General features: G+C 48.1%; 1 long non-coding RNA gene across 1 annotated transcript; it reads right to left on the bottom strand.

Moving 5' to 3' along the window:
• Nucleotides 1-7,108: 7,108 nt before the first annotated feature.
• On the bottom strand, nt 7,109-9,943 carry LOC109771824 (uncharacterized). The gene is made up of 3 exons (XR_012181593.1): nt 9,435-9,943; nt 8,680-8,788; nt 7,109-7,605 (listed from the first exon to the last, which is right to left on the bottom strand). It is a non-coding gene; the product is annotated as an uncharacterized lncRNA (long non-coding RNA).
• Between the last annotated feature and the right edge of the window lie 228 nt (nt 9,944-10,171).

The following is a 10,171-nucleotide window of genomic DNA, read 5'->3' as shown; positions in this document are numbered from 1 at the left end:
GCCAGCCCTTTCAGTTTTAGCGGGAGATACTTGATGGTGTGTAGACCATCCCCGCGGGCCATGTGAATGTGGAGGAAGAAATCCTCTATCCATACCGTGGGGTCTATAGTGCCGTCATATGATTCAATGTTCACGGGTTTAAACCCTTCTGGGAATTCATGATCCATTACTTCATCAGTGAAGCATAGGGGGTGTGCGGCGCCTCTGTGCCGGGCTATATTATGACGCAGTTCATACGAGTCGTGCCTGCTGTGTTCGGCCCGGCCAGATTTGCTTTTAGTATATCCAGTATGACGGTTGTCGTCACGCGTTGGGGCGCGCCCCCGTGATCCGTAGATCGATCTTGCATGTCCTGCTTTGTTTTCCAATACGTCTCGCAGGTCCTGCGTGTTACCCTGGGCCTTGGTATTTTTGTTTAACTGGCGACGGGGTGCGGGTTGGACTTTGGCCTGATATGCCGCTTTGTCTCGGCCACGAGGTGGCCGGTCAGCCGCATCATACGCTGGAAGCGTAGGCTTTAATGCTTCCTCCTCGAGTTGGGGTAGCAACCTGCGCTTTGGGTAACTTTTGGTTGGGCGCTCGAGTTCGTATTCCTCGGCTACCAGGACCTCGGTCCATCTATCCGTTAGCAGCTCTTGATCAGCTTGAAGCTGCTGCTGCTTTTACCTCAGGCTTTTTGCTGTGGCTATAAGCCGACGCTTGAAGCGCTCCTGCTCGACGGGATCCTCAGGCACGATAAATTCTTCATTGCCGAGGCTCGCCTCGTCTTTGGAGAGGGACATGTAAGTGTCATCTTCTCGTTCTCCGTCTGTCGCATGTTTCTTAGGGCTAGCTTGCCCATCCTCCTGCTCAAAGCCTGGCTGGAGGGGATTGTCTTTGTCTTCGGCACTATCCGCAGCGTTATTGTCTCTTGTGCCGGTATCGCTGCTTTTGCTATGGCGGGGCTTAGGGTGGCGCCGATGACGCCGGTGCTTAGATTGCTTCTCGAGGGGATTATCCTCCGTTGCCTTATTGCCATCGCTTTCTTTGGGGGTGTCCACCATGTATATATCATATGATGAGGTGGCAGTCCAGCACCCTGTGGGCGGTGGTTCTTCTCCTACATCGTCGTCCATACCGTCGGTGTCTTCGGATCCGAAATCGAGCATGTCGGATAAGTCATCGACAGTGGCTATTAAGTGGGTGGTGGGTGGGGAACGAATTTCTTCGTCGTCCACTTCCCACTCAAGCCGGACACAGTTCGGCCAAGGGCCTCCTGACAAGGAGAGAGACCATAATGAATTTAGCACATCGCCCAGGGGCGAGTGCTGAAAGATATCCGCGGAGGAAAACTCCATGATCGGTTCCCAATCAGATTCGATAGGCACTGACGTAGGCGGTTCGGGGCCCGTGGCCGGGGACGAATCCAAGAGTCCGGCAACACAGGTCTCATAGGAGGTGAAGTCAGTATTCGGCTCTATCGCCACTGAGTGTGCGGCCTCCGTGGCGGGGTCCATCCACCCGTCCTCGGATGGCGTAATCTGCTCCCGAACACCGTCCGATGGCAGAGCTAAATCATGCTCGTTGTGACTGTGCGGCGCACCTGACACGGGCTCGAATCCGTAGAAGATCAAGTCTCCGCGGATGTCGGCAGTATAGTTTAAGTTTCCAAACCTGACCTGACGGCCAGGGGCGTTGCTCTCGATCTGCTCCAGATGGCCAAGCGAGTTGGCTCGCAGTACGAAGCCGCCGAATACGAAGATCTGTCCGGGGAGAAAAACCTCACCCTGGATCGCATCGTTGCCGATGATCGAAGGAGCCATCAAGCCTTATGGTGACGGCACAGTGGAACTCTCAATGAAAGCACCAATGTCGGTGTCATAACCGGCGGATCTCGGGTAGGGGGTCCCGAACTGTGCGTCTAAGGCGGATGGTAATAGGAGGCGGGGGACACAATGTTTACCCAGGTTCGGGCCCTCTCGATGGAGGTAATACCCTACTTCCTGCTTGATTGATCTTGATGATATGAGTATTACAAGAGTTGATCTACCACGAGATCATAGAGGCTAAACCCTAGAAGCTAGCCTATGATTATGATTGTTGTTGTTGTTGTCCTATGGACTAAACCCTCCGGTTTATATAGACACCGGAGGGGGCTAGGGTTACACAGAGTCAGTTACAAGGGAGGAGATCTACATATCCGAATTGCCAAGCTTGCCTTCCACGCAAAGGAGAGTCCCATCCGGACACGAGACGAAGTCTTCAATCTTGGATCTTCATAGTCCAACAGTCCGGCCAAAGTATATAGTCCGGTAGTCCGAGGACCCCCTAATCCAGGACTCCCTCAGTCGCCATCGATGAGGACTAAATTGGAAGCTATGGATCCCAAGCCAGCGTCGCAGAACGTGTCCTTCAGAAATGACAAAAGGGGCTCGATGCCGATGTAGAATGGCAAATTGTTGACAGCGAGCCAGAGGAGATCAGCAGCGGGGCCATGGATGAGATCGACGGCGGTTGAACCTGAGGGGTTGGGGGTGGGCCACTTAACCTGTGACATAGCCGGCCTCAGGCCGTCGCTGTCGATGACCTCGATGTCATAGCCGGCGGCCGAGACATGCCCGCATACTCTAGACCGCTGCTTGAGTGCCTACCGCCAGTAATGGTCGTCAGCTTCCTCGGCGACGTCGGGTGAAGAGACCGCTATACACCTCTTTTCGGCCAGTCGCTCCTCGAGCTCCACGGGAAGCGTAGCCAGGCTTAGGCTGCAACGCTCTAGAGTGGGGGATGGGGATCTATGGGAAAGGGGGCATTTGGCAGGCGTCATCTAAGAAACTCAGGGCGGCCTGGGTATGGATATTGGTGGGTAAGCTGTACGGGCAAACCGGCAGATGTTGACAATGGAGGCCTTGCGGCGGCGGCGGTGACCTTGCTAGGGTTTCGAGCGAGGGAGGGTGTGTGTGTGCACATGCCCGAGGAGGTTTTGGTGTGTGTGTGTGTGTGTGGAGGGGGGTGTTTGAGGAAATGACGCAGGTACTGAAAATTTTACTACGCGGGAGTCAAACACGGGAGTGAAATGCCGGGGCTATTGAAAATTTTGATGATAGTGCATCGCACATGGTCCGGACATAACAACCATGTGTTATGAACCAGAAAAACCCTCGAGGGGGGGCAGATATTTTCTAGGGATGCAGGTGGGATTGGGAATAAGAAACATCGCACACGGTCCGGAGATAACAACCGTGTGTTATGAAACAGAAAAACCCTCGAGGCGGGTAGATATTTTCTAGGGATGCAGGCGGGATTGGGAACAAGAAACATCATAGACGGTCTGGAGATAACAACCGTGTGTTATGTAACATAAAAACCCAATGTGCAGATATTTTTGAGAGGGGGAGCCTCGTGGAGCCCAATGTACTGTGCGGATGTGTGCGTGACAGGGGCACCGGCATGGCACACAGTTAGTTTGAGTGAACCGTGTCTGTTGCGTCATCCGACTTGTCTAATGTTCATAAATTTGGCGAAAAATGACGCGGGAGAGGGTCAGAACATGAACACACTTGCATGTGGACCAAATTTATGTATGAAAAGGGTGGGTTGATTTTCAAATACCAAATGCAACTTCGATGTGGCACCTCTCTCGCAAAGCGCACGGTATTGCTTACCCCCACCCCCCCTCGTGTCGGCATGAAGGGAATCCTAAGCTATGAATGCATGCCCCCTCCCCCCCAACCGAGGTTCACCTAGCAAAGTGCGAAGTAGCTAGCAGCCCCCCTCCTCCCTCGTGTCGGCACGAAGGGAACCCTAAGCTATGAATGCATGCCCCCCAACCGAGGTTCACCTAGCAAAGTGCAAAGTAGCTAGCAGCCCCCTCCTCCCTCGTGTCGGCACAAAGGGAATCCAAAGCTATGAATGCATGCCCCCCAACCGAGGTTCACCTAGCAAAGTGCAAAGTAGCTAGCAGCCCCCTCCCTCGTGTCGGCATGAAGGAAATCCTAAGCTATGAATGCATGCCCCCCAACCGAGGTTCACCCTAGCTAGCAGCCCCCTCCCTCGTGTCGGCACGAAGGGAATCCTAAGCTATGAATACATGCCCCCCCAACCGAGGTTCACCTAGCAAAGTGCGAAGTAGCTAGCAGCCCCCCTCCCTTGTGTCGGCACGAAGGGAATCCTAAGCTATGAATGCATGCCCCCCAACCGAGGTTCACCTAGCGAAGTGCGAAGTAGCTAGCAGCCCCCCTCCCTCGTGTCGGCACGAAGGGAATCCTAAGCTATGAATGCATCCCCCCCCCCCAATCGAGGTTCACCTAGCAAAGTGCGAAGTAGCTAGCAACCCCCCTCGTGTCGCCACGAAGGGAATCCTAAGTTATGAATGCATGGCCCCCCCAACCGAGGTTCACCTAGCAAAGTGCGAAGTAGTAACCGCCCCTCCCCCCCACACACACACTTTCAGTCGGCGGGCCAGAGAGGCATATCTCACCAAGATGGATCGTAAAACGGACCAAGAATAATCCACCTTGGTCGTACAACCTCTCTCTTGTTGTTGGTCAAAGTGATGGTCGTCCATGTGACCCCGGAGATGGGCTAGCTCGCCAATAATCACGCAAGTAGCTAATCCCCGAAGACAACCACTGCATGCGTGTGGCCCAAACATATGTATGGAGAGGTGTTTTTGAGTAACAATGGAACAACTTTGATGTGGCACCGTGATTTCGAACTAGAAATCCCCACACTGAGTGAGGGTTAGGTTGACGATGCATATGTATGTTACACCACACTTATGCCAACGACGGGGATTCATGCATGCATGCGTGCATAGTATATTCGCTCAAACTTAAGGTCTGAATCTCACCATGACCTATACTACGATAACACGAACCAAATGAAGAATGCACCATGGTAACCTATCTTGTTGTTGGTCAAGGTGATCATGGATGTCCACGCGGGCCCACGAATATATAGGCTTGTCGCCGATAACCAGGCTAGGGAGTGTATCGTTCGAAGGCAACCACTACATGCATATGTATGGAGGTGATGCGTGCATGCATGTTTGAATACCATTTCACAACATTGATGTGGCGCGTGCGTCAAAAATCGTACACTAGCTCCCCACACAGAGCGAGATCGGTTCATGACATGTCGTTGTACTAGCCACTTCGACTCGATGGGAGGGATTCATGCGTACACATGCATGTGTGTGTGCTCAAACTGTATCATGCAAGTCATCCCAGAGCATGACCTATATATATATATATATATATATATATATATATATATATATATATATATATATATATACTGTATTACAAGCAAAAATAATAATCCCCTTCTAAGTCAAATTAACCTCTCTTGTTGTCAGGAAAAAAGTAGTGATGGACCAAGCGGGCCCACAGATGGAAAGCATCGATATCGCTGATAACTGCTTAAGTGGGTGCGAAAGGACAACCACCACCGCTTTGCATGTGGGCCAAACATATATATGTTGAATACCCAAAATGCACAACTTTGATGTGCCACATGCCTCAAAAACCGTAAACCATGCACCCACACAGAGCGAGGTTCATGAAGCGTACTACATATGATGGTCCCCTTCCCCCCCTCTTCACCGCACACTATATGCTCCTACCGTAATATGTACAACCCAAAAGAATCCTCATCGATGGTGAAATTAATTAACCTCTCCCGATGTAGGTCAAAGTGAGGCAGGTATGCATCGACGATGGCCTCGTGGGCCCATAGATGGAAGCGTCAGACGTGAGTGTCCTAGGTAGGATAACCACCGCGTGCATGCATGTGGCCCAAAAAGGTGTTGTGTGATGTTTGAATAGCCAATTTCACAATTTTGATGTGGCACGTGTCTCGGAAACCAAAAAGTCCCGACACTGAGTGAGGTGTACTTGTTCACGGACGCGTACATATAGTATATATGCTAGTCCCCTCCTGTAGGATCGAAAGTATGTCTAGAGGGGGGGTGATTAGACTACTTGACCAAATAAAAATCTAGCATTTTCCGAATTTTATGTCTTGGCAGATTTTAGCAACTTAGAACAAGTCAAGCAATCAACCTACACATGCAAGTCTAAGAGTATAGCAGCGGAATGTAAAACATTGCATATGAAGGTAAAGGGAGGAGTTTGGAGAGGGCAAATGCAATGTAGACGCAGATATTTTTTCCGTGGTTCCGATAGGTGGTGCTATCGCACATCCACGTTGATGGAGACTTCAACCCACGAAGGGTAACGGCTGCGCGAGTCGATGGAGGGCTCCACCCGCGAGGGGTCCACGAAGAAGCAACCTTGTCTATCCCACCATGGCCATCGCCCACGAAGGACTTGCCTCACTAGGGTAGATCTTCACGAAGTAGGCGATCTCCTTGCCCGTTCAAACTCCTTGGTTCAACTCCACAATCTTTACGGGGGCTCCCAAGTGACACCTAACCAATCTAGGAGACACCACTCTCCAAAAGGTAATAGATGGTGTGTTGATGATAAACTCCTTGCTCTTGTGCTTCAAATAATAGTCTCCCCAATACTCAACTTTCTCTCACAGATTTGGATTTGGTAAAAAGATGATTTGAGTGGAAAGCAACTTGGGGAAGGCTAGAGACCAAGATTCTTATGGTTGGAATGGAATATCTTGGTCTCAACACATGAGTAGGTGGTTCTCTCTCAGAAAATATATGCTGAAAGTGTAGGCATGTTCTGATGGCTCTCTCCACGAATGAAGAGTGGGTGAGGGGTATATATAGCCTCCACAAAAAATCTAACTGTTACACATAATTTACTAAACTCGGTGGGCCACTACACCACAACACTGATGTAAGGACTGCAAAACTACAAAGGGCAGGTAAACTGCCGGGACAGTAGTTTTCCCGGCAGATAGAACCGCCACGAGAACGGCTGCCGGGGTTTACTTGTCCCAGCAGATAAACTTCTCTTGGCAGTTAATCTGCCATGGCCCATTTATTTCCCGGCAGTTTTACAATCTGCCATGGCCAATTTATTTCCCGGCAGTTTTACTACCAGCACAAACAAGTTGGCCTGGAAGATAATACGCCATTATGCTTTGTTTCACCAACAATCTATTCTGTTATTTAGTATCCAATCACAATATGCCTAGGCATCGTACATCATTTCACTCAAGATTCAATAGCAGACCTGAAACACATTCAAACTAAAAATTCAAGATTTCTACATCCATAGATGTGTTCAGTAGCAACTAACCACATCGGTAAACATAATTTACATGCGACAATAAGATGTCATGTCTTCAAACTAAGCTACACTAACGGTTTGAGCTTGACATATGGCTACAACTATGTCTAGGAAACAATGGCATGTTCACACTTCTGTATATTTCAGCACAGCCGTTTGTCAAATGATATTGCCATTTTCATGAGATGTTCTGAAAACCAGACTCGCCATCATCATGTGAAACTGCATTATTCAAAGATGGCCCCATGTTGCCAGCAGAAGAGCACCAAACTTGCAATGCTTGAAAGATCACAGATTGATAGCCTCACCCCACCTGATTATGTTGTCACTATGAACAAATGAATCACCATGTAGACATCCTAGTTCACTAGTACAACTACATGTTAACCATAAGATCTTCCTGTGTGATGCCAACCTGAACAGATAAGATGTTACAGATGAAAAATAACTAACAGAAGATGCTGGATGTAATGAGATAACCATTTAAAGAAAACTTTGGATTAATATAACCACTAAAAGCATTGAATCTTTACAACATGGAGCACTGACAATGAATCTTTGCAATAATTGATTTCAGAGAATTAAAACATTATAGAAAGCTAACAAATCATATGTCAATTAATGTGTTTTGTTGTAAAAAATCATAACATAAAAGAAACAACATCTGTTCAGAGATGAGAACAATGTTACAAAAAAGAATTCTGCTGACTTTGATCACTTAGCAGCACAATGAAGTGTCTCCCTAGTAAAGACAACAAAACAAATAAGTTGTACCCAAGAGTGTAAAATACAGTAATAAAAGAGCATCATGAATACTTTTAATGGCGGAATACATTAACTGGGTGATTATGGGAGGATAACAAATTGAAAAATATCATATATGAATCATGTTTTAAATATACAATAGTGCGGAAAGCAATCAGAAGGGGTCGCACCATACTTTAGATGTGCAAAATTGTTTCCGTGAAACTTACTAAAATTTAATGTATCTAAGAAAGTAAACCATAGATGGTATTGAGGTACATACGTGAGATTTAAGAACAAACCAAAACAGGACTTCAATTCCAGTTCATTAGACCAGGAAAGCATACAATAAATAAGATGCAATGTACAGTAGTAGAAATTTATGTGTACAGATGAGGACATATTCCTGACATGTATTGATTACGGGCTCTGTTATTAGGGGAAGGCATTAGGAGATAATATAGCAGCGTGTGAATGAGTATACTTTCATGTGAGGTTACACACACTTGCAAGGTAGCAGAGAGCGCCCGTCTAGTTCAGTCCAGAGCTACTATAGGCTATTACGGAAGCCACATTTTTTGTCAGAAAATAAGCATTATTATTCTCTCATCTGCTCACTTTGGACAAAATATTATTCCCTTTTTATCATAGGCGATCAGTACAATTGCAGCAATGCATAGCTGCAATAAGACATGTTATATAAAATCATAACAAATACAAATGAAAAGAAAGGGAGATTACTTACTGTTTCTTTTACATTTGCATCTACACATAACAGAAGGCCGCAACTCTAGAATCAATGAACATGCTCAGAAGTTACATAAACCAAATACTCTCAAGTATCCGCCGTCAACCTACAAAACCATCAAGAATAGTTTTCTGACATTATGAAAACAAGGTATGAAGTTTGAAGTTTGTTTTTACAGAAAGCACTGCAGTCCAGTCCACAACTGAGCGTACATTTTTTTACAGAAAAAGTAACCTTTATTAATCCACAACCTGTTACAAGTTTAGGCAAAATTAAAGATAGGGGTTCTTCCAACCACCTATTTAGAGAGGAGGGGCATCTATAACTGAAACAGACGTAAAAAATGTTTAACATGCACTGAATTAATCACGTGAGTATGAGGAGAATTAGGGAACTAGCATGTATGTGCATGATGAATTGATGATAGCAACTCCCTCTGTAACTCAACCCCCCTATACATCTCATTATTCTACACACAAATCCTTCAAAGACAAGGGGGGAAAGGGTCCCAACATTCATTATATGTCTTCAGTACCTGTAAACAGAAAACCTATGAGTACAATTCCTATCGTGAATTCGTGATAATTAGATCAGCTCCTCCAAGCAACCACAACAATCAATAGCAACCCAAAAAGGCATATCCTCCATGAGGAGGGCCACAGGAAAAAGGAGAGAACTGATACAGGGTGTGATCGGTATAAGATTCCTCATAAGGAGAGGAGAGGTTCACAGCCTTAGGAAGGAAAACTCACCTGCATCTGGTTTCCACCTTGACAGATCTGAGCAGCCTTTTGTACCAGCGTAGTGACGAGCACGCACTGCGCTCGCCGTCGGGGTGGAGGAAGCCCTCCCATGGTCATCAGATGGAGGTCCGCGGGGATGTAGAGCGTGGCGGCATGGTGGTGGCGCGACGACCCAGAGATGGTAGAGGAGCCAAGAAGCACCGCTTCCTCTGGTGCTTGCCGTCGGCGGGCTTGCGGCACGATGGAGGGGCTCGGTGCTGCCGTCGGATCTGGTGCTGGGGAGGGAGGCAAGCGTCGAGCACCGACGGCGTTGACCAATCTCGATGGCGGAGCCCAAGGGAGGACGGCGATGTCCACCTCGCACACCAGATGGGTGTGGAGGGAGGCGACGTCGACCTCGATGCGTCCGCACCATTAATATTGGTGGAGGTTGAACAGGTTAGCGGTGGAGGGGGATGTAGGTGGCGGCGTCGGTCCGACGGGAGGGCTGAGATGGGGAGGAGGGTTCGATTTGGGGCAGAACTGGTGGGGGCGGCGCCTATAACGTTTTTCTGTGAATATTTTCAGTCCCTCGCGTGCTCTCTCGCGCCAGCGGGTTTGGGCCGAGTAATTTCAGTCTCGCGCCACGGGGACAGTCTCGCTCGGGTGGGCCATGCTCAAATTCTCCCAGCAGTTTATCTGCCATTGAATCCTTCTACCGGCAGTAAAACAATTCCCGGCAGATAATTTGCCTTTAATCTAGTATT

The sequence above is a fragment of the Aegilops tauschii genome, chromosome 4 (genome assembly GCF_002575655.3).
Source record: "Aegilops tauschii subsp. strangulata cultivar AL8/78 chromosome 4, Aet v6.0, whole genome shotgun sequence".
Lineage (NCBI taxonomy): Eukaryota > Viridiplantae > Streptophyta > Magnoliopsida > Poales > Poaceae > Aegilops > Aegilops tauschii.
Note: the sequence above shows the minus strand (reverse complement) of the source record. Positions and strands in the feature narration are given on the sequence as shown.